The following is a 20,749-nucleotide window of genomic DNA, read 5'->3' on the forward strand; positions in this document are numbered from 1 at the left end:
TATTGGTAAAAATACTGGTTGGATTGGCAAAAGGAAAAAATACCTGGCCAAAAATCCCTTGGCCATATCCTGTATGTAGGCTTGGCCTGTAGGTATGCTTTGTGGAATCTATCCAATATTGTAAATAATTTGAAATAGATTTAACAATAGATTTAACAACATTTAACAAGAGGGACATTTCTCAAAAAAGAAATCTAGATTTTAAGCTTCTTTGGAAAAAATCATCAGATTCAGTAGTCTCCTGGCCCTTAGGAGCATCCGCTCTTTTTAGAAAGCACGTTGGCTGTGGAGTTTTTTAGTCCCAACCTGACTTGCTTTATTCATTTCTCTCACCTGCTTCATGTATGTAGGAATTTGGGCTTATTTCTTGGAGAATTCATTCTTAAGTTTATGTCCATCCATGGTGTAAGTTCCATGAAAAGAAATTTCTCAGAATACTTTGTCTACGGCCCTACCATGCTGAATGTACTCAGTCTCGTCAGAATACTTTGGATATAGCAAAAGCAACTTGCATAAAGAAAAGTAAATGATACAAGCAAAACAGCAAGGACACAGAGGAGCTAACAAACAGGTGATTGGTTCTCAAATAGAGGCTTGAGCCCATAAAATGTGTCCTATTAATAAGCTCTGCATGAATATTTGGGGTTTGGTTCAGAAGTGCAATGTCACTTAATAACAGGAGCTGGGATTTAGTGAATTATTCCAGTTCAAGCTCTTGGAAAAAGAAAAGGACAAAATGTTCTGTATGACCCAAGTAAGAATAGAGTATCTTCTGAATATTAGGAGATTAAATTTCCCAAAAGTGAGCTTCTTGGCAGAAAATGGCCAAGGTTATTTAAGGAGTGACTTCCCATCTTTGAAATCACCCATTGAATAAAACAATATTAAACTACTGTTTAAAAATTTAAGGACCATCATTTCTTTCTCTTTCCTCCAGCTCAGAGCTTAATCACATGCAGGGCTCCCTATATGCACTCTGCAAAAGCATGAAAACCTAATTCAACTATTACAGAAATAACTCCAGACTTCTAAAAGGTTTTCTGAACTAAAACAACCCCTGAGAATTCCCTAATACAGCTACCACCTAGCATATGTTTATATGCACTGTATTTGTGTTTAATAGGTAGATTTAATTTGTAAGCATGCTTATAAGTTACTTTGCAGTTACTCTGTATTCATTTATCTTTAGCAGAAATTTCTTTAAAGTTCTCTCTATAAAGTCCTTTTTTACTTCAAAGCTTGGAAAAAAGAGGTGGAGTATTATAAGAATCACTCAATAAATAGGAGGCATATTAAAACTTCTGTTATGCAGTTGAGTAGGTATTCATATAAAATTTAAAGAAATCTTCTATTGTGGCTAATTAGATGTCTGAACATAGATTCAGATTTCAGATATCCACAGAGCTGGTGCCTATCAGACAGGTCAGCAAGCACATCTTTGCTTAGCAAAAAAGTAAGATTTTCTTTATTAACTTACTTTCAGGTAAAATTAACAGAAAATTAACACTATTCATTAACTCTACTACTTAACACTACTCTTAACTCTACACATAAACCCATTAAAATGCATGCAAAGAATATGTTAACTTCACCCCAATGTGAAAAATATTATCAAATAAAGCTGAACTAAAGTGGTAGCTTTCTAATCAAAGATAAATATATGAACTTGCAACCCAAGAGGCAATACAATTGGCTTTTATCCTTCCCAGCCTTTATAACTACCTCAAAGAACAATCTACCTCAAGAACTTGTAGTTTGGATACCAGGTTCTACACTGGATTGCCATTAAAGGTGTTTATGGTGTAAAATACAAGTGGAAGTAAAGATAATTTAGGATTAAAGTTAATAAAAATTTAAAATAGATCCCTAGTACAGAAGTGTACTGTTAATATCCTAAATTATATTTCAGGAGTTATGTGTATGTGTTAGTCGCTCAGTCATGTCTGACTCTGTGACCCCACAGACTGTAACTCACCAGGCTTCTCTGTCCATGGGATTCTCCAGGCAAAAACACTGGAGTGTATTGCCATTCCCTTCTCCAGAGGATCTTCCCCACCCAGGGATTGAACCCTGGTCTCCTGCCTTGCAGGCAGATTCTTTATCATTTGAGCTATAGGGAAGTCCTTATTTCAGGAGTAGGTGGATAAATTAATCCTCAAGTTTTAGAAAACTGGTAAAACAATCAACAATATTAAGGTAAAATGAATAATATATTTTAGATGACAAGGTAAACATTCCCAACCTTCAGTGAGTTCACAGTGTTCCTGTACATGAATGATAATGAGAAAGAAAGCAATCTGCACAGCCACTCAATCAAAGACATTTTACCATCTAGTCACATTTCACTCCTCAGTGAAAAAAAAGTGTTTGTTTTTATATGCTTACATTTATGGGTGCTTTTATTTAACCCCTAAAAATAAGGAATCAGAAGAGCTGGGAATGAGCTGGAATCAGGAAGATGGACTAAAGCAGGGCACTGTCTAATTGAGAAGCTTTCCCCTTGTGTCTTGAAGACTCTCAAACTCAAGGCCATCTCAGATCTGTCTAATCATGAGCCCATCAAGTCATCTTGGCTGCCATGAAGATGAAACTGACATCACAGTTATTTGAGTCAGTTTAAAGAGGCCTAGGGTGGTTGAAGGGAAGGATTGGGAGGCCTGGGGTGCTGAAAAGACCTCCCAGCTCTAGCTCCCTAAGATCCCAGTAGCACACAGCTGTCAAGAGCATGAAGCTGTTTGTAGACAAAAATCCTATGTAGGGAAGCAGAGATTTTGCTGTATATCAACAGTTTCATCAGGCACAGTTTGACTTTCCACCTTTTATTGCACCATCAATTCTATTTAAGCAGTAGATAGTTTGAGTTGATCACATAGCCCACACATGCAGTCATTTCTGGGATTTAGGTTCTTTAACTTGATGGTCATAGTGGAAATTAATTCTTGGTGAAACATAGGTTTTTTTTGTGACTCTTCACAGAGGCCTTCTGTCTAATAGTTGTATTGATTAAAGCACAAATGAAATAAAGCCTTTTGCCCCTATTTTGTTAAAAAGAAAAAAGCCTTAGAAGTGGGGTCCATGATAATGTATTATTGGCAAAAGAGTGGTCTTCTAGAAGGTGTGAGAGTTCTATGAGCAAATCAGGAAATGGCCAGGATGTTAACACTAATTGATATTATTATAGAGAACACATTTTGTTGTTTCAGCAAGGGCATGCTTCCAGGATAAGAACTATTCCCTTCTCAACTACGGAATTTCTTGGCAGTTTCGCTGTATTCTTCCTGTTGTGGTAGAAGATGCACTACCATCGCCAGCATTAAAAAATAATACCTGCTCCTTTTGGCAAGCATTGGTGAACAGGGGAGGAAGGATGGGTTGGCACTTAATTGTGCCCCAGGATATGTAATAAACACTGTACAGACAATATTTATTTACACAATCCTGCAATGTCGGCATCATCGTTCCACTGAACCACCTGTGAAGTCCCAAATGAATCCTAGGACCACTATTAACTAACAAAGATTGAAACCCTCTGAGCCTCTATTATATCTTTGTTAATTAATAGTGAACCTAGGATTCATTTGGGACTTCCCAGGTAGCTCAGAGGTAGAGAATCCACCTGTCAATACAGGAGACGCAAGAGACACAAGTTCGATCCTTGGGTCAGGAAGATCCCTGAAGTAGGAAATGGCAACCCATTCCAGTATTCTTGCCTGAAAAATTCCATGGACAGAGGAGCCTGGCGGGCTGCAGTCCATGGGACTGCAGAGAGCTGGACACGACTGAAGCAACTAAGGACACACAATCACGTATATGACTCAAGTGCGTACACACACACACACACACACAAGATTCATTCTGCTAGCCATTGCTTTTAACCACTTCTCCATGTTGCTTTCTGGTTGTTCCCACCACAGAAGGAACTGGCTAAGCACCTTTAAACATCTCTATTTCTCTATCCTCATGTTTAGCACAAGATTAATGGTAATATAAAACTCAGTGAAAATCAGAGATATATCAGATTGCAGTTAAGCTGAGAAATCAATTGGTGAAAATCCAGATAAATTAGAACAATGAATGAAAACTGTCCTTATATATCCTTGATTTCCATTTCCATCTTTTACAAGTGTCCCTTCTGAGGCAACCAAACTCATTAGTACCAGAATTTGAATCAGAAGTCCAGACTTCCAGCTCAGTGCCCAACCTATTTTTCTCTACCACACCAGTACATTACAGTATTATTTTTGACCTATCAATCAAATGAAGTCACTACTAGTTCTTTTTAAGAATAAGATACCAAATGTATTTGATATATCATTTAATCAAAACATGTTTGATTTCTAACAATTTTCAAAGAGCACATTTGGTGAATAACTCTGTATGCATTTGCTCTTCGCGTGGTTACTACATATATAGAAAGAATTAAGAGATTCCTGCAACTATACTAATAAAAATATTGCTAATAGTCAGGAACAAAATATAAGCATCCATTCATAAATGTAAAACAGTTCAGAAAGACTAGCTCTGGTGTTTACACAGAACAAAGTTACATTCAGTCACCTGTAGTGAAGCTTGGAGTATACAATATGCTCAAGCCAATTAGTATCCATTTCTGGGAACCCTTTTCAAAGAAACAGTTTTCTTTATAGCCAATGGTAGGAGCTCAAAAATATACAAGACCTAGGGACTTTCTCTGAGGCAACCACTATTTTGTAATTTTTTAGGGGGAGTATTATTGCTAGCCAAGGTAAAATCTTGGATGAGAAATCAGTATTTTTCCGTATCATTAGAGATTATAGTTGTTTTTAAAGCAGAGGCCACAAGTTCTATTTTTAGGCTGGTTTGACCAGCACTGACTAGAAACCCATGTTGAAACCAGAGGTCTTTATTCCATACAGGGCACTCACTGCTTGGACTGATTGTGATGAAATGTTTTCATGCATAATCCTCTAAGCATATACACTTTTATCTTTATCTCCATATGCTACATTACACCACCTGTTGTATTTTTTGAAAACCTCTATGATTTTTAAAACTCTTCATTAAATGCATACCTATAGATTTTCTGCCAATAATTTTCTGTTCTATGTGATTGCTAATTGAACATAATCTTTATGATTATTCTATAAAATATTTTAAAGAAACTGCAGGAAATATAGATTGTAAAATAAATAATTGTTTTTTGTCCAAGTAGCCCTCCTTGATAATTAGTGACAATAATGATAATAATAACCAGTTATTAAAATATACACAGAAAAAATACAGAAATATATGAAGCTTATAACTCATCAAGAGGGTACAATACCCTTTAAATCAATAAATAAAGTGGTAAATAATGTAAAATGTATATGTTAAAGAAATAAAACATAGTGGAGTATTTAGGGATAGTTTTATTACTAGAAGGTTAAATCTCATCTTAATGGGTTAGTATTGGTGAGAATAGATTATTTTACAGACAAATGATAATGTTTTTCAAACAGCTGTATACCTCTATATTGTTATTATTCCCTATACGCATGGCCTCCCAAAGCTGTTACAAAAAGACTAAAGCACGAGAATGATAGTTCCAATGTCACTATACATTTATGTTCAAAAAATACTAGGCACACACTAGACATTTAAATAGATAAAGTATAGCCACAAAATCAATTAGGTTAGCTTTGTGTAATAAAAAATATTTTCTCTTGACTACAATGAATCATAAGCATCTACATGTTTCAAAAATACAAGCTCAGTAATGCCTAGTCTGTACCATAAGTCACCATTTCTAGACAGAGGCTCTTCCTTTGAGATAAAGGAATAGTAAGCAGTTTACACATCAAACGATGCCTTTGGTCCTTGTAATTGACATTAAAACAACATTAGGTTAAAAATAGCAGCATGAAGATGATTTAAAATAAGAGCAATGATCTGGCTGTTAAATTCTATGTTTCAGATAATTGAATGTTTTGCCAGCTTACCTGATGAAACAGAGCCTTATGGATCACAGCATAACAAAGCCCGCATCCAAGATGGTTAGAGTGTAAAGAGCCTTCCCCTGCAGTTGTTCAGATTTTTGGCCACAGAGGTTTACATATTAACTACAATTTTTTTTTTCTTTTCCCCTTTGCTTTCTCTCTGAACAAGAAAACAAAGAAACCTTTCCAGAATCCTCTCTGCTTATGCCTCCGCTTCCTGTTCTGAGATTCACTCTATGGTACCCAACATATATCAGAAAACAGCTTTGAGGGGAAAAAAAAAAGAAAAAAAAAAAAGCTGACAGCACTCGACATGGTACCGCCATCTACTGGCAGACACACAAAATTGAACAAAAGGAAAAACATCCCCATTATTCTTTATCATACTTATGCCCTACACATGAATATGTAAAAAATATTCTTTTGCATACTAAATTGTTGGAGTATGCACAGTTTTCTGATATTGTATACTTTTCTAAATTTTATAAGTTTACAATATTGATTCAACCATAAATGAATACAATTAAAAACCCTCCAAATTTCTGTTTGAAAATCAGGTTTATGGACTACATGTAGAGTTTTGCAAAATCTCTCTTGTGGCCTGCTCTAGTCTTCTGAAAACTTTATCTTCCCCCTGGATGAGTTCTTTCTGAGTGAATAATCTGTCTCCTTAAAGAACAAGGTAATAGTCATTCACTGGTCATTTTGTGTTGCTTTTTTGTAAAACATTTATAAGTAATAATATCTGGGAAAGTATTTTTAACTTCAGTCATTTTGTGTTGCTTTTTTGTAAGACATTTATAAGTAGTAGTATCTGGGAAAGTATTTTTAACTTCAGTGAGGCTTATTTATGTAATTTATGGATTATGTGTTCTATGTATATGACAGGAGGAACAGGTGAAATTCATCTTACATGTGATAATATAATCAAAGTTTATATATTATTATAATCTATGTCTTTAAGATATTGTACTTAAGAAAACATGGCTTATAAGGATATTGAAGCACACAATACATAAGCAACATGGCTTTATCAGTTTATTAAGAGATTTCTTAACTAATCAAAGTGCTGTTCATTTCATTTGACTTTTCAATTTAATTTAGAGAAAGCAACTATAATTTTATTAGTTTTTCATTAACTAAATATGTTCATATTAGGGAACACCTTAATATACGTCAGGCTCTATGTTAGCTTTGAAAAGACAAAGATGAAAGCACAGTGCTTGTCATCAAGGAACTTATGTATAATGAAGAGAGAAATATAACGGATGCTGTTTTTTTTTTTTTTTACTATGTGCTCAAGGAGTGTTGTTTACTTAGTTTTTTAAATCTAGCCCCCATTTTGCCTAATGGCAGAAAAATAAATCCTGTCAGTTTCAGGTGGACTGAGTCACTTGGGGATTTTTCTAGTGATTTCAGGTTTACACTCTTCTCACGGGGACTGATCTCAGTCTGGAATATGATCCCCGGCCTCCCACTTCTCTATGTGGCCATGTAGTGGGTTGTGCGTGCTGCAGTCCATGGGGTCGCAAAGAGTCGGACACAACTGAGCGACTGGACTGATGATCTTGTATGATTCTGGGACATCATCAGCCCTTCACTCAGACATCTGCCAATGGGCCTATATTCCTGTCTGGCCCCAAAAGCTCCATCGATTCAGTTTTGCATGGCAGCATCCTCTCTTCATGACCATTAGTTACCTCAGGTTTTGTCAGCTCTTTCTCTCGGGTAACTTTTGCTCCTGTACTTAGGGGAGGAGGGAAGAAAAGCAAGGAGCAACTTTCCAGGGTCACTTAGCTGACATAAGTCCCATGTCCCAGGCACCCCACACGGCCATCTCTCTTCTCCTGTTTCCATCCCATGGAGCATAATATGCTCTGTGGGCTTCAGAAAAATGAGGCGCAGTCCCTGCCATATTAGAACATTTCAGCTTCTTATCCTTCTGCCTTTTAGCTACTCCTAGGGAAGGCAAACTATGTAGGAGGTCCTTATCAGAGACCCCAGTTGGTTTGGGTCTCGCTTCCTCACAGACTTCCTTTCCAGCCCCCAAAGAGTGTAGCTTGAATCTCTTCCTTCTGCGCCAGTAGTAAACTGGATCCCCAAGTTTTCCTCGGAAATCTTCTGTCCTTATACATGATGTGATACTTTGCTGCTACAGCAAAGGATCACACTGGTTAGCCCAGAGCCACAGACATTTATTATCTCACAGTTCTGGAGGTTTGAAGTCCCAAGTCAAGGTGTTAGCGGAATCATGCGTCTTCTGAACACTAGCGTCCTCCCCGTGTCTTTCAGCTTTTGGTAGCCCAGATGTTCCTTGGTGTGTGACACTGGAACTCTAGTCCTTGTCTCCGTCTTTCCGTAGTGTTCTCCCTGCTTCTCTTTCTATCGTCTTCCCTCTGTGCACACCTGTCTCCATGTCCAAACTTCTCCTTTTTATAATGTCACAAGTCATTTTGTATTAGGGTCGACTATAATGATTTAATTTTAATTTGCTTATCTCTGTAAAGACCCTGGGCTTCCTGCTGGCTTGGATGGTAAAAAATCCACCTGCAAGGCAGGGGACCTGAGTTCGATCCCTGGGTTGGAAAGATCCCCTGGAGAAGGGAATGGCAACCCACTCTAGTATTCTTGCCTGGAGAATCCCATGAGTGGAGGAGCCTGGTGGGATATAGTCACAAAGAATCACACACAAATGAATGACTAACACTTTACTTTCTTTTTCATAAAGACCTTATTTCCAAATAAGGGCATATTTTGAGCCCCTTGAGTTTAGGATTTCAACAGTCTTTTTTTTTTTCTCTGAAGATATGTGGACGCAGTTCAACTCATACACTTAGATTAACACCTTTTAAATTTAAAACACAAGTATCTGACGATTCCTTTTTCTGTTTCCCATGACAGTTCCACATAGGGAATGATAGTTTTGATATCTGGCCAGAATGTTAGGGAGTGGATGGGGGAAGAGCCTCAGGTAATAGTGAAGAAATTGAATAATAACAATAACAAAACCCAAAATTTATTTAGTACTTTGTGCCAGATGTTGTTCTATGCATTTTGCATATATTCATTTAACACACCCATAGAAAGTATTACTACATACATTTTACAGATGAAACAGTAAAATGTGGAAGAAAGTAAAAGCATATCAGCTAGCACTTTGCATATCTTACCATACAGGCAATTGTAATCTAGTAAGATAACTGTTATGACACAAATATGTACCAAGTGCTGGAGGAGCAGAAAGGAAATGAACTCCCACTACTTTAGACCGCTGCTACTCACACATTCAGGGAAAATTCAGAACAATTTACCATTTTGTCGTATACATTTTCTGTCATGAGATAGTTCTCTTTTTGAGGAAATTTTATTTTTTTTTCTCTTGTCACAGACAAATTTATCCCTTCACTGCATGCTAAATCGCTTCAGTCATGTCCGAGTCTTTACGACCCCATGGACTGTAGCCTGCCAGGCTTCTCTGTCCATGGGATTCTCCAGGCCAGAATACTGGAGTGGTTGCCATGCCCTCCTCCAAGGACTCTTTCCAACCCAGGGATTGAACCTGCATCTGTTATGTCTCCTGCATCTGTTATGTCTCCTGCATTGGCAGGCAGGCTCTTTACCACTAGCGCCAACTGGTAATGTTTATTAACTGCTAGTCCTTAGCGCGCCATACTAATTTCTCCACTAATAATGTCACTTATAAGTGTGTTCATTCTGATGTCCACTTTTGGGTATCCATTTGCTCAGGAGAGTTCCTGGTAGTGTTTTCTGGGGAACTGATTTTTATTTTAGCTGATTCTAAGCTGTGTGTGTATGTGTGTGCATACACATTAAAGTATAAACCCTATTCTTAGGACATTGAGGGGGAATTATCATGGGATAAAATCTGGGGGAAGAAAAAGAAAAGCAATGAAGTTCTATAACAAATCAACAGACAGAATTATAATTATAGTAAGAATTACATAATTCTTACTGAATATAAATTATATTGAATGACTATAAATTATTCCAGATTTTACAGACAGAATTCATACATTATCATGGAATTATTTGTCTTATCTGATTCACATAATCATTGCTCATTTTTTAATTGCTCCACTAGGTCTGTCAATGAGTAACAATTATTTTCCAAACATACAAACCTGATTTAGTATTTTTCTTTTAAATTTTCCTAGATATCTCTCTTTCATTGCCTTCCTCTGCTACCTTACAATTTGGAATGGTGGTTCCCTGGGCCTGGACCAAGCAAAACTCTTGTAAATCTGAAAAATTCAGGACAATACATGGAGCTAAGATAAATATATAAAGAATATATTTAATATCCTAGATGCATCTATGAAGTGAGAGTAGGATACCTTGGGGGAATAATATAATAAAAAGTGCTCATAAATTATATAATAGATAAAGCAGGGGAAATCATTAGACAGTTTGAAAGAAAATAAAGACATATTTTAGAAAGTTGAATACAACATAAAGATATAAAAATGTACTGGAGGAAAGAAGCACCAATCCCTAAAGTAAAATACCAAATACATACAGTACAAGACAAATTTCAAGGGTTTAACAGCTGTCATTTTTAGGGGAGGAAGGAAATGAAGGGTAAATGTATGGAAATTTCAGGATTTGCTGTGTATATTTCTTTTCTGTTTGAAGCATGTACAATTATATATGTATGCATTACCAGTGCAATTAAAAATATATTTAAAATACTAAAAATACACTAAATATGTACCCTCATATTTATTTTTCCCTCAGTTGTTCCCTTTTAGTTGGGTTTAGAATAGATCGCTTCTGCTATTCAAAGAGATCCTGGAACATGTCCTCTTTGTAAAGAAGACATGCTCATTCATACTGATGCTCAACTTCCATGCCTCTGTCTTTAGTCAGCTTAACAGTATAGTTACCTACCACTCTGCTTGCATTTATTTTTATTAATTGCTATTTTGTGAAAACTTAGACTAATTTACATTATATTTTCTGTCCTTTTATACTTCTGTAGTCCATTTTATATCAGAATCTCCTGGTGGTAAATATTGACACAAGCTCACTCTGCCCAGTGCTTAATATACAAGGTGTTGTAAATTACAGAATGAAATAATTTCTTTGTTCTGAAAGAAAATAATGAAATATTTTTACATTTATTACATTTTTTTTTCTTCATAACACCTCTAGAAGTTGAGAAGTGTAGATATTTTTCACGTTTGTTAACTGAGAAAAATTGGTACAAAAAAGCAAAAAATACATGGTGGTAAAAGTCAGTCTGAAAAACAGGATAATTGTCAGTTTCAAGTCTATTCAGTAGACAATATGATTTTATCTCATGGGCTCAAATATTCCAGATGTAACAACTGTCAAAATATTACTTAAGTGTGCTTCAGTTCAGTAATATTAAAATATTTTTATCGTTATTATAAAAGAATAATGCAGTAAGACATTCTCTGCTTCCAGGTGATTTCCAAATATAGATTACCCTCCATGTTGTAGCTATTCAGCTATGTGATTACAATTATCTGAAGCTATCTTGGGCCACTATGCCTTTTTAATTGCTATTCCCTCAGTTTGAAATTATGTTTCATTGTTGCTTTTTTCATCCCCATTTCCCTTCTAACACCTGGACAATTGCTGTTTATTCATGGAGACTCAGGATAATAAACCTGATATCCTGTCCTGCTCTTCCCATAAATGAATTATATACCCTCTTCTGCTTTTCCCAGATTATGGGTAGCGTTGTATTATATGGTTGTACTTTATTATTTCATACTCTCTGATGGTAGTTTTCATACTGCACTATCAATGGTGGCTTAGCTGTGGTGTGTCTTCCTCTTCAAACCTCTCCTAGACAGACTATGAGTTCCTTGAGAGCAAGAACTCGACTTCTTTATATCCTTTTCTTTGTTACTTAACACAATGCTTGGCAGGAAGTAGGTATTCAATAATTACCTGTTTTTCATAGGATGGTATTTTGTCACTGTGTATAAATTGGCATATTGCTTACCTCTTTCATTTAGAAAGCCAGTAATGAGAAAAGCTACTCTATTTTTAGAAAGTAAGCAAATGTACTTCACCTCTCCCGGTAACAACTTGTGGGGACCTATATTTAAATGCAAGGCATTAACTTCACTATAACCTTTCAATGTTACCTTTCATACTAGCATACACATTGTCAGAAGTGAGAATGTGTCATCCATTCAGATGACTAAATATTCTTAGACTCTTGTAAATGTCCATTATTTACCAGGAGATTTCATTGGGAAAGGACAGATGCAAAGCAGATAAGGTCAGGTCTTGGAGATACGCTCTGCTTCTCTCAGGAAAGATCTCTGGATAATGTATTTACCCATATGCACACATGCTTTTCTGCTCTGTGGCTTTGTGACTAAGCAACAGACGTTTTTTTTTTTCCTACACAAACTTTGTTAGTGTGACACTGTCACTCTGTGGATTCAGCTAAGCTAGAGGGAAAAATACATTATTATTTTTTCCATGAGACTTTATGTCTATTGCTAATTATAAGCAAGCTCTTAGACAATTCCCTCATACAATTCCTCATTCTACCTTCTGAAATTTAGTGCATGCAAGTAACTACACGCCAATCTATGCAAGATTAGATCAATAGGAAAAGAATTAAATTTTTTATTTAATATACTATTTTAAAAAATATTTACTTGAGCTTACATTTTTGCTGTTTGTCCCTAGCATTATTTAATGCTAACACAATAAGATAGCAAAGTATTTGTAGACTATATGTCTAAGTAGAGGGTTTAGGCCTTTGAAAAGCTTGTTTTATGTAAGATGTATTTTTATTTAGTTTATTGATTTTAAGAGGTGAATTTAGCTGATAAAAAAAGTCCATTGCAGTTTGAAAGTTCACTTAATTAGTGGAGAAATGAGATGAGAAGAATTGTTTTTTTAGTCAAATTAATCACGGTTGAAATTACTGTGTTTATACTTCAGAAAATAATTACTCTAAGTTTGCAAAGATAAATAGGTTAATGAAACTTTGCAAAGTGCTTTGGGTGGAAAAGAAGGGTCATTGAAAACAATGTGAAGGTCAAGGAATGTGGGAGGAATTGGGAGATGTGGATGAAGGAGAAGCTGGAAAGAAAGCAAGGGGCTGCTTTCTTAAGGAATTGCATCTACTAGAAAGAGGCCAAGAGGAAAGTCAGGGAGAAACATGGCATGTTATTGTTGTAAACCTGGGAGAAAGATGATGATATGCATAGGCTGATGGAAGTGGAAATAGAGACAGGGAAGCCTGGGGTGTTGCAGTCCATGGGGTCACAAAGAGTCAGACATGACTGAGCGACTGAACTGAACTGACTGATACAGATTTGAAATATAAAATTTATGTTTCATATATGATTTTCGTCTATATCCAAGTATATGAAAAATTACAGGCTGATAATAACTTCAACTTAATAATTACTAGAGCACCTCCACCCATCCTATCAAAGTTCTAGACTCTTGTGTAGGATCAGTGCAGAAGATAGAGGTGAACAGTTCAAGGATTCATTTATTCAACAAATATTATTGAGGATCTATTATTTGCCAGGAAATGTTCTTTGTGCTTAAAACATATCAATCAGGAAGCAAAATGAAGACCTTCACTTTCATGAGGCTTATGTTTTAGGGATGGAGATGATATAAGCAATAAATAATAAGTTAGTAAATTATAACATGTCAGAAGATGATCAATGCTATGTAAAGAAGTTAAAATTAAAACTTAGCAGAAGGGATTAAAATGTTGATGGGGTGCTTGCTTGCAGTTTTGAGCCGGGTGATCATATAGAAAGATTTATTAAGTAATAATATTTATGCAATGAGTCATGTCTTTGGCAAATTTGTCAGAATCTTTTATGAGGCTGGGGATCTTGATTGGGTTCACAACTTTTGGCTGTAAAATTCAGCATTCCTTTTTAAGGTTTTGGTTCCTTAGGTACTAGAGAAGAGAACTCAGGGTCCTGCTTCAATCTGTGTACCAATTTGAGGAGTTACTACAGAAATCTCTGTGTTTCTTGCTTAACTTTCTCTTCATTCTTTCAAACCCTTACTTGTTTCTTCACACCAAACTTCTATAATCCACTGTTTTCTATTCAGTTTTCCAGCTTCAGTAGTTGGGACAAGTTTTGGGATCCATTTGCTATCAACCTTGTGTATTTTCTCAGAGTCCCATGCACATCCCTTTCTTTCTTTTGCCTGATGTTTACCTGGATCAGGTTTCCCTTCTCTGGACTCAGAAACAAACAGTGCAATATTCAAGGTGTGGGAATCTACTTTTCTGAGTGGCCAGACCATGCAACCTAGAAGTGTAGGGAGTTAGCTCTCCATGGCATCAGCCTTGACTATATGAGTAAGTCTAAATTGTAAGTCCACAGCCTAGGCATTTAGGAAATACCACGTTTCCTTATGTTCTACAAACCTATTTAGATTTTGATGCTCCATCCCACTGACGTGGCAGGAAATTCAAATGGTCATTTTCAGGACTTGTTTCCTCCCTTCCCCATCACCAGAAGTGACATTTTCAGGGTCTTACCCAACATCATTAGTCTCCTATCCGAACAATTTACATCTTAATTTTTCATTGGTTTGTCTCTCTGTCCTTTCACCTCTCTGATATTTGGGTATACAAATATATAACCATAAAAATGGAATGGCTTACATTTAATGGGCACAGTGATTGGTACTGTAATGTGCCTCACGTGGATTTTTTGTTTCTATTTCTTTTTGGATTTTTTTTTTTCCATTTGATTCTCACAACTCTTGAGTTAAGTGCTAGAATTGTCTTCATTTAAAAAATACAGAAATTGAGGTTTCAAGAGGTCAAAGAACGTGACCAAGATCATACATGTGGTGAATTTGCGATGAGAATATTTGTGGTTCCTGAGCTTTTTTCTTACAGTAAAGGATTTAGTGGGAAAGCTGATTTGCTCTCTTTTGGTGTTTGTTATGTGTAGACATGTAGCATAATTGTTAAATATCTTACTTAGATCACCTGGTAGTTTGTAAGTTTCATCAGTGCTTAAATAGTTTGCTTAGCCTTATAATTCTAAATTTTCTGATGTGGTCTTTTGTACACAGTAGTCTGTGTATTAAATAATTATGAAAACAAATTGGACAAAACCATGTAATAAATTGCAATAAAATATCTCTGAGGGAAATGATTATTTCTTTGATAACAAAAGAGGCAATCCTTTTTGTAATTTCTAATCTGAAACCTAATTAAGCAGCTTGGAAAAAAAAGTGCTAAAATGAAGAACCAGAGACAGCAGGAGTACTCACATCAGAAATTTTTCACTGCCAAGCGTGAGACAAATAATAAAAATGGAGGATACAGGACTTATGAGTAATGATTCTCAAAACTGACCCAAATGAAAAGGGGAGCAGTGGTACGCTTGGTGAGAGTACAAATTCTGTTGTTTATCACTAGGTTGTGTCTGTCTGACTCTTTGCAACCCCATGGACTATAGGGAAATGTTAATTGTGTTACCGTGTTTAAGTCTAAGGAATGGAAAAACAGAGCAGTTATTTTAAGTATACAAAATTTGGTTCTGTGGAGGAATATTATAATTTACTATAAATCTACTCAGTTGCATGCACGTAGCTAAGCCATTTTTATCATATTTACTTACAATAAGTAACACTAAGTATTCTTTTTAAAAACAATTTTTATTGAAGTATAGTTGATACATAATATTGTATGTTTCAAGTGTACAACATAGTGATTCACAATTTTAAAGGTTATATTCCATTTATAGTTATTTAAAATTTTGCCTATATTCCCTGTGTTGTACAACATATCCTTATAGCTTAATTTATACACAGTAATTGTAAATAACTGTAATCCCTCACCCCTATTCTCAATCCCTTTCCCTAAGTTTGTCTATATATCTGTGTTTCTTTTTTGTTAACAGTGGATACACTGCTGCTGCTGCTAAGCCACTTCAGTCATGTCCGACTCTGTGAGACCCCATCCCTGGGATTCTCCAGGCAAGAACACTGGAGTGGGTTGCCATTTCCTTCTCCAGTGCATAAAAGTGAAAAGTGAAAGTTAAGTCGCTCAGTCGTGTCTGACTTTTCGCGACCCCATGGACTGCAGCCTACCAGGCTCCTCCGTCCATGGGATTTTCCAGGCAAGAGTACTGGAGTGGGGCGCCATTGCCTTCTCCATGTTATATCCACTAGTTTTATTTTTTAGATTCCACATATAAATGATATCTTTCTGACTTACTTCATTTAATGTAATATCTTTCATGTCCATTCAGGTTTTTCAAATGGCAAAATTTCACTCTTTTTTATGGCTGAGTAGTGTCCCATTGTATATATTGTGTATATATATGTATATATGTATATGTATGGCTTTCCAGGTGGCTCAGTAGTAAAGGATCCGCTTGCCAATGCAAGAGCTGCAGGAGACATGGGTTTGATCCCTGGGTTAGGAAAAACCCCTGGAGGAGGAAACGACAACCCACTGCAGTATTCTTGCCTGGAAAATTCCCATGGAGAGCAGAGCCTGGTGGGCTGCAGTCTATGGGGCCACAAAGAGTCAGGCTAAGGGACTGAGCACATTCTGAGGGGTGTGAAGTGATATCTCATTGTGATTTTGATTTGTGTTTTTCTGATGATTAATGATGTTGAGCATCTTTTCATGTGCCTGTTGGCCTTCTGTATGTCTTTGGAAAAATGTTATTCAGGTCTTCTGAACACTTTTTATTTGGGTTGTTGGGTTTCGTTTTTTGTTTTTTTTTTTGCTGTCAAGTTGTATGAGCTATTTAAATATTTTGTATATTAACCCCTTATTAGTTACATCATTTGCAAATATTTTCTTCCATTTAGTAGGTCATCCTTTCATTTTGTTGATGGTTTCCTTTGCTGTGCAAAAGCTTTTACGTTTAATTGTGCATGTGTGCTAAGTTGCTTTAGTCGTATCTAACTCTTTGTGACCCTATGGACTGTAGCCCACCAGACTCCTCTGTCCATGGGATTCTCTAGCTAATACTGGAGTGGGTTGCCATGTCCTCCTCCAGGGGATCTTTCCAGCTCAGGGATCGAACCTGTGTCTCATATGTCCCCTGCATTGGCAAGAGGGTTCTTTATCACTAGCGCCACCTGGAAAACCCCAAGTTTAACTAAATCCCGTTTATTTATTGTTGCTTTTATTTTGTTTGCTTTAGGAGACAAATCCGAAAAATATTGCTACAATTTATGTTAAAGAGTGTTCTACATATGTTTTCTTCTAGGAGTTTCATGGTTTCTGGTCTTACATTTAGGTCTCTAATCCATTCTGAGTTTATTTTTTATATGGAAGATAACTAGTGCTAAGTATCTTTTAAAGTCTTTTCCAGGGCAACTGCATTCGTATTTTTCTTGCAATAAGGTACCTCTAGCAACACAAATTGTTGTCATTGTGTATATCTCTATCTGGAAAGGAATATTACCTTTACTTCCCTGGGCAAAAGATTCTTCCATCTAGAGATATTAATTTGCTGCAAACTGGCAATGTGTAGTCTTCTAGAAAAATCTTTCCCTCTGCTACCCAGCAGGCAGGTGGCCCTGGCTTTGGTCCCTGTTGCTATGGATCAGTGCACACCTGGACCCATTTGTTCAGCTTCAAGTGGAGCAGGTGTGATGGAGGTGGGCTGTCCCATGGGACATGAATGGCCTTCACACGGTGCTATGCTTCTGTGCCGGGCAGCCTCACAGAGAGAGTGGGCTAGAATGGGCTATGGTAGGCTCAGGAGGCAGTCAAATAGAAGGGCTGATAATGCAAACACAGACGTTAGAATCTAAAATAATTCCTAGCAGTAGGTAGAGCCTGGCAGCCACGCAGCCAGTAGTTAAATGCTGGTTAACACCAAGGCAGGTGCTCTGCGTGAGCTGGATAATTGTAAGCACTTAGATAAATATTGGTTGTTGATTTATCCTCACTGTTTTAAGAGTGTCAGTTTCCCAGCCTTCAGGTAGATACTACTCATTTACTTCTTCTAGCCCCTTATTTATTTATTTATATTTAAAAGCACAGCAGGTGAAGAAGTCACAGTCATATGAAAGCAAGGCTGCAGGTCCTTTGACATGGGTAGGTTCGGGCACGTAAATAGAAGTGTGCAGCCTGATTAGCTCTCTTAGGGGTAGAAGCTTCAGGGTGAGAATTTTGTTATTCATCTGTGCTCACTGATTACTGTGATAGATTAGGGACATGCTCAGTGTGTTTTATGTGAATAATCATGTAGTAACACTGTTAAAGGATGTCTCGAGACAGGGAATCTCAGGAACTGTGACAGTAACTTTGATGATTTAAAATGTTGAAGTCGGAATCATTCATTTTCTTAACAAGTATTCATTGAAAACTGCATGGTGGGAATGAGTAAGAATAAAACACAGTCCCTGGACTGAAGGAGTTTATGGGCTAGGGAGGGAAACTGCTGACACAGCTGTTTCAACACACCTGCAGAGGGGGGTACACACAGGTGCTGCAAGACTCCTGACTGAAACCTTCCCTCCGAGAAGAATGATTCCTCACTTTTTATGTGAAATAGAAAAAGAAGAGCAACTTCAGAAACGGGATAGCTGGCTTTACAATGTGTAAGTGTCCCGAAGTCACTCAGTTCACACAGAATGGTCTCCGTGAAGTGTGTTAACAAGTGCTCCTGGAAGACGACTCCAGAGGAGATCATATGGCTCTGTTGACACCATGTGCATTTTGGAGCTCTCTGGATTGTAAGCGACAGAATCCTGAATTAGAAGGACTCAAGACAAAAGGTGCAATTGTTGTTGTTTAGTCGCCAAGTTGCGTGTGACTCTTTGAGACCCTATGAACTGTAGCCCCGGCGGCTCCTCTGTCCGTGTGATTTCCCCCATGTCTCCTACACTGCAGGTGGACTGTTTACTACTGAGCAAGCCACCGGGGAAGCCTCAAAGGAGCAATAATAGGCTCATAAAGTAAAAATTGTGGGAGTTAGAGGAGCTTTGGGCACATCTGGATTCAAGTCCTGAAATATGATTCTGGGACCTTTCCCTCTCTCTCCTTGGCTGAATTTTCTTCTGCACTGGCTTCCTTCTTACTCAGCCTGTCTGCACATGGTGTGCTCCGGTAGCACCTGGCTTTCATCCGCCAGGTTCAGGAAGACTGAGAATGAGTACACTTCCTCCCCAAGGGCACCAGCAAAAACCCCAGGATCAGCTCTGATGACCTTTGATTGGGTCAAGTGCCCAACCCTGACTAGTCACAGAGACCAAGAGGGTAAGTTGCTTCAAAAGATCAAACTTGCCACCTTTAGAGAAAAGAACATGGGCTAGGTGCCACCTTTAGAGAAGGAGAGGGAGTCAACTCACCCAAATCAGGTGGACTGAGGGCAGGTGAGAGGTGGGAAATTGGGGAGTTCTCTTATTAGAAGTGAGAGTGGTTGCTGGACAGATCATCCACCAAAACCCCATAGATTTCTGTTTAATTAAACTTTTTATTTCCAGACAGTTGTAGACCCATGTGTTTTTAAGTGTCCAACATTATTTACAAATGTAAAATAATTCATGTGTATTTGCTCAAGCTTCCTAAGCTACTCTCTCAAAACAAACAAAAACAAAGCCCTTTGTTTTAATACTATTAAAGAAATTTTCCATTGAAAATTTGCATCGAGATCAACATCTCTTTTAGAACACAGAAATAGCCCTAGATTCCAGTCCTAGTGAAATAAAAATCTGCGCTGTATTAGGCAAAATACTTGAACTTTTTCAGGCTCAACTGCAAACGTGTAAATTTTATGGCCTCACTTCCCTCACAGGATTGTTGACAAGATAAAGAAAATGGAAATATGGTTTTCAAACTATACAATACTACATTTATTCATAAGGCTTATTTCTGAGACACATATTTTTACTTGACTTAGTATAAAGATTTCTTTCTACTCTATTATTTTTATCTCCTACACACATACACACACACTCTCTCTCTCTCTCAATTAACATCTAACTTGATAATTTACCCTCCTATTTTTTCCAGAAAATGAAAAGTTAGATTTTTCATACTTCTCTAGACTCTCCCAAAGGCTTTTCACTGCTTGTTTGTTAGTTATCTCTAAGTTATCCAGACTTATTTGACAGTTTGGAAGCCTTTGAAATAAGATAGTCATTCTGTTTGTAGCTAAGTGGCTACTAAAATGCCTGAACAAATTGCATGCAAAAACTCTCATTTGGGAGCTCTAGGAATAAATATCCTCGTAGGCATTGTGATCATGTAAATACTGGGTCATCAATTGTGTACAGACTATTCACAGTCAAATAACATGTTGAGCAGGCCAGGGCTCACAGAGTATGATATCAAAGAAAATTCTGTTTTTATTGCCACTGTTTTCAAAAAGGAATACAGTGGAAGAATTTCTTCTCATGCTTATAGTTAAAATCTTGAACATGCTCAGTAGTTTTTCTTGTCACTCTTCAATGATACAAAGGCTTATAGTCTCATTTTGTTACAAACATGATCTCAATTTACTATTAATAGCTATATAAATAACCCATTTAGAAAATAACATTTTGAACTTGACTTAAACTTAAATTTTTCTTTTTCTGATGGAAATAAAAACATAGTCATTTCTCTCCCCTCCTCAAAACTCTACCTCTCCTCTCCCAGAATACCACTTTTACTTGGGTCCTGACCTTGCAGGATTAAAGATGGGAGGAGATGGCTAGTAAAGAGGGAAAATTCTTACTTGGCTGGTAAAGCTGTAAGACAGCTTCATCATCTTGATGTCTTAGGGATTGCCAAATGCTTAGGGGCAATTCTTCTTTCAAGAGTGATTTTTAGA

The 20,749-nt window shown here is 37.0% G+C and overlaps 1 protein-coding gene across 2 annotated transcripts in view; it reads right to left on the reverse strand.

Moving 5' to 3' along the window:
* The window catches only part of SCN3A (sodium voltage-gated channel alpha subunit 3), a 115,523-nt gene extending 109,368 nt beyond the window's left edge, over positions 1-6,155 (reverse strand). For both annotated transcript variants that reach the window (XM_043488187.1, XM_043488186.1), the window contains exon 1: positions 5,958-6,155. The gene's annotated coding sequence lies outside the window, so the exon portion shown is untranslated. The remainder of the gene's footprint in view (positions 1-5,957) is intronic.
* Between the last annotated feature and the right edge of the window lie 14,594 nt (positions 6,156-20,749).

This window comes from Cervus canadensis, chromosome 15, assembly GCF_019320065.1.
Source record: "Cervus canadensis isolate Bull #8, Minnesota chromosome 15, ASM1932006v1, whole genome shotgun sequence".
NCBI classification, from domain to species: domain Eukaryota; kingdom Metazoa; phylum Chordata; class Mammalia; order Artiodactyla; family Cervidae; genus Cervus; species Cervus canadensis.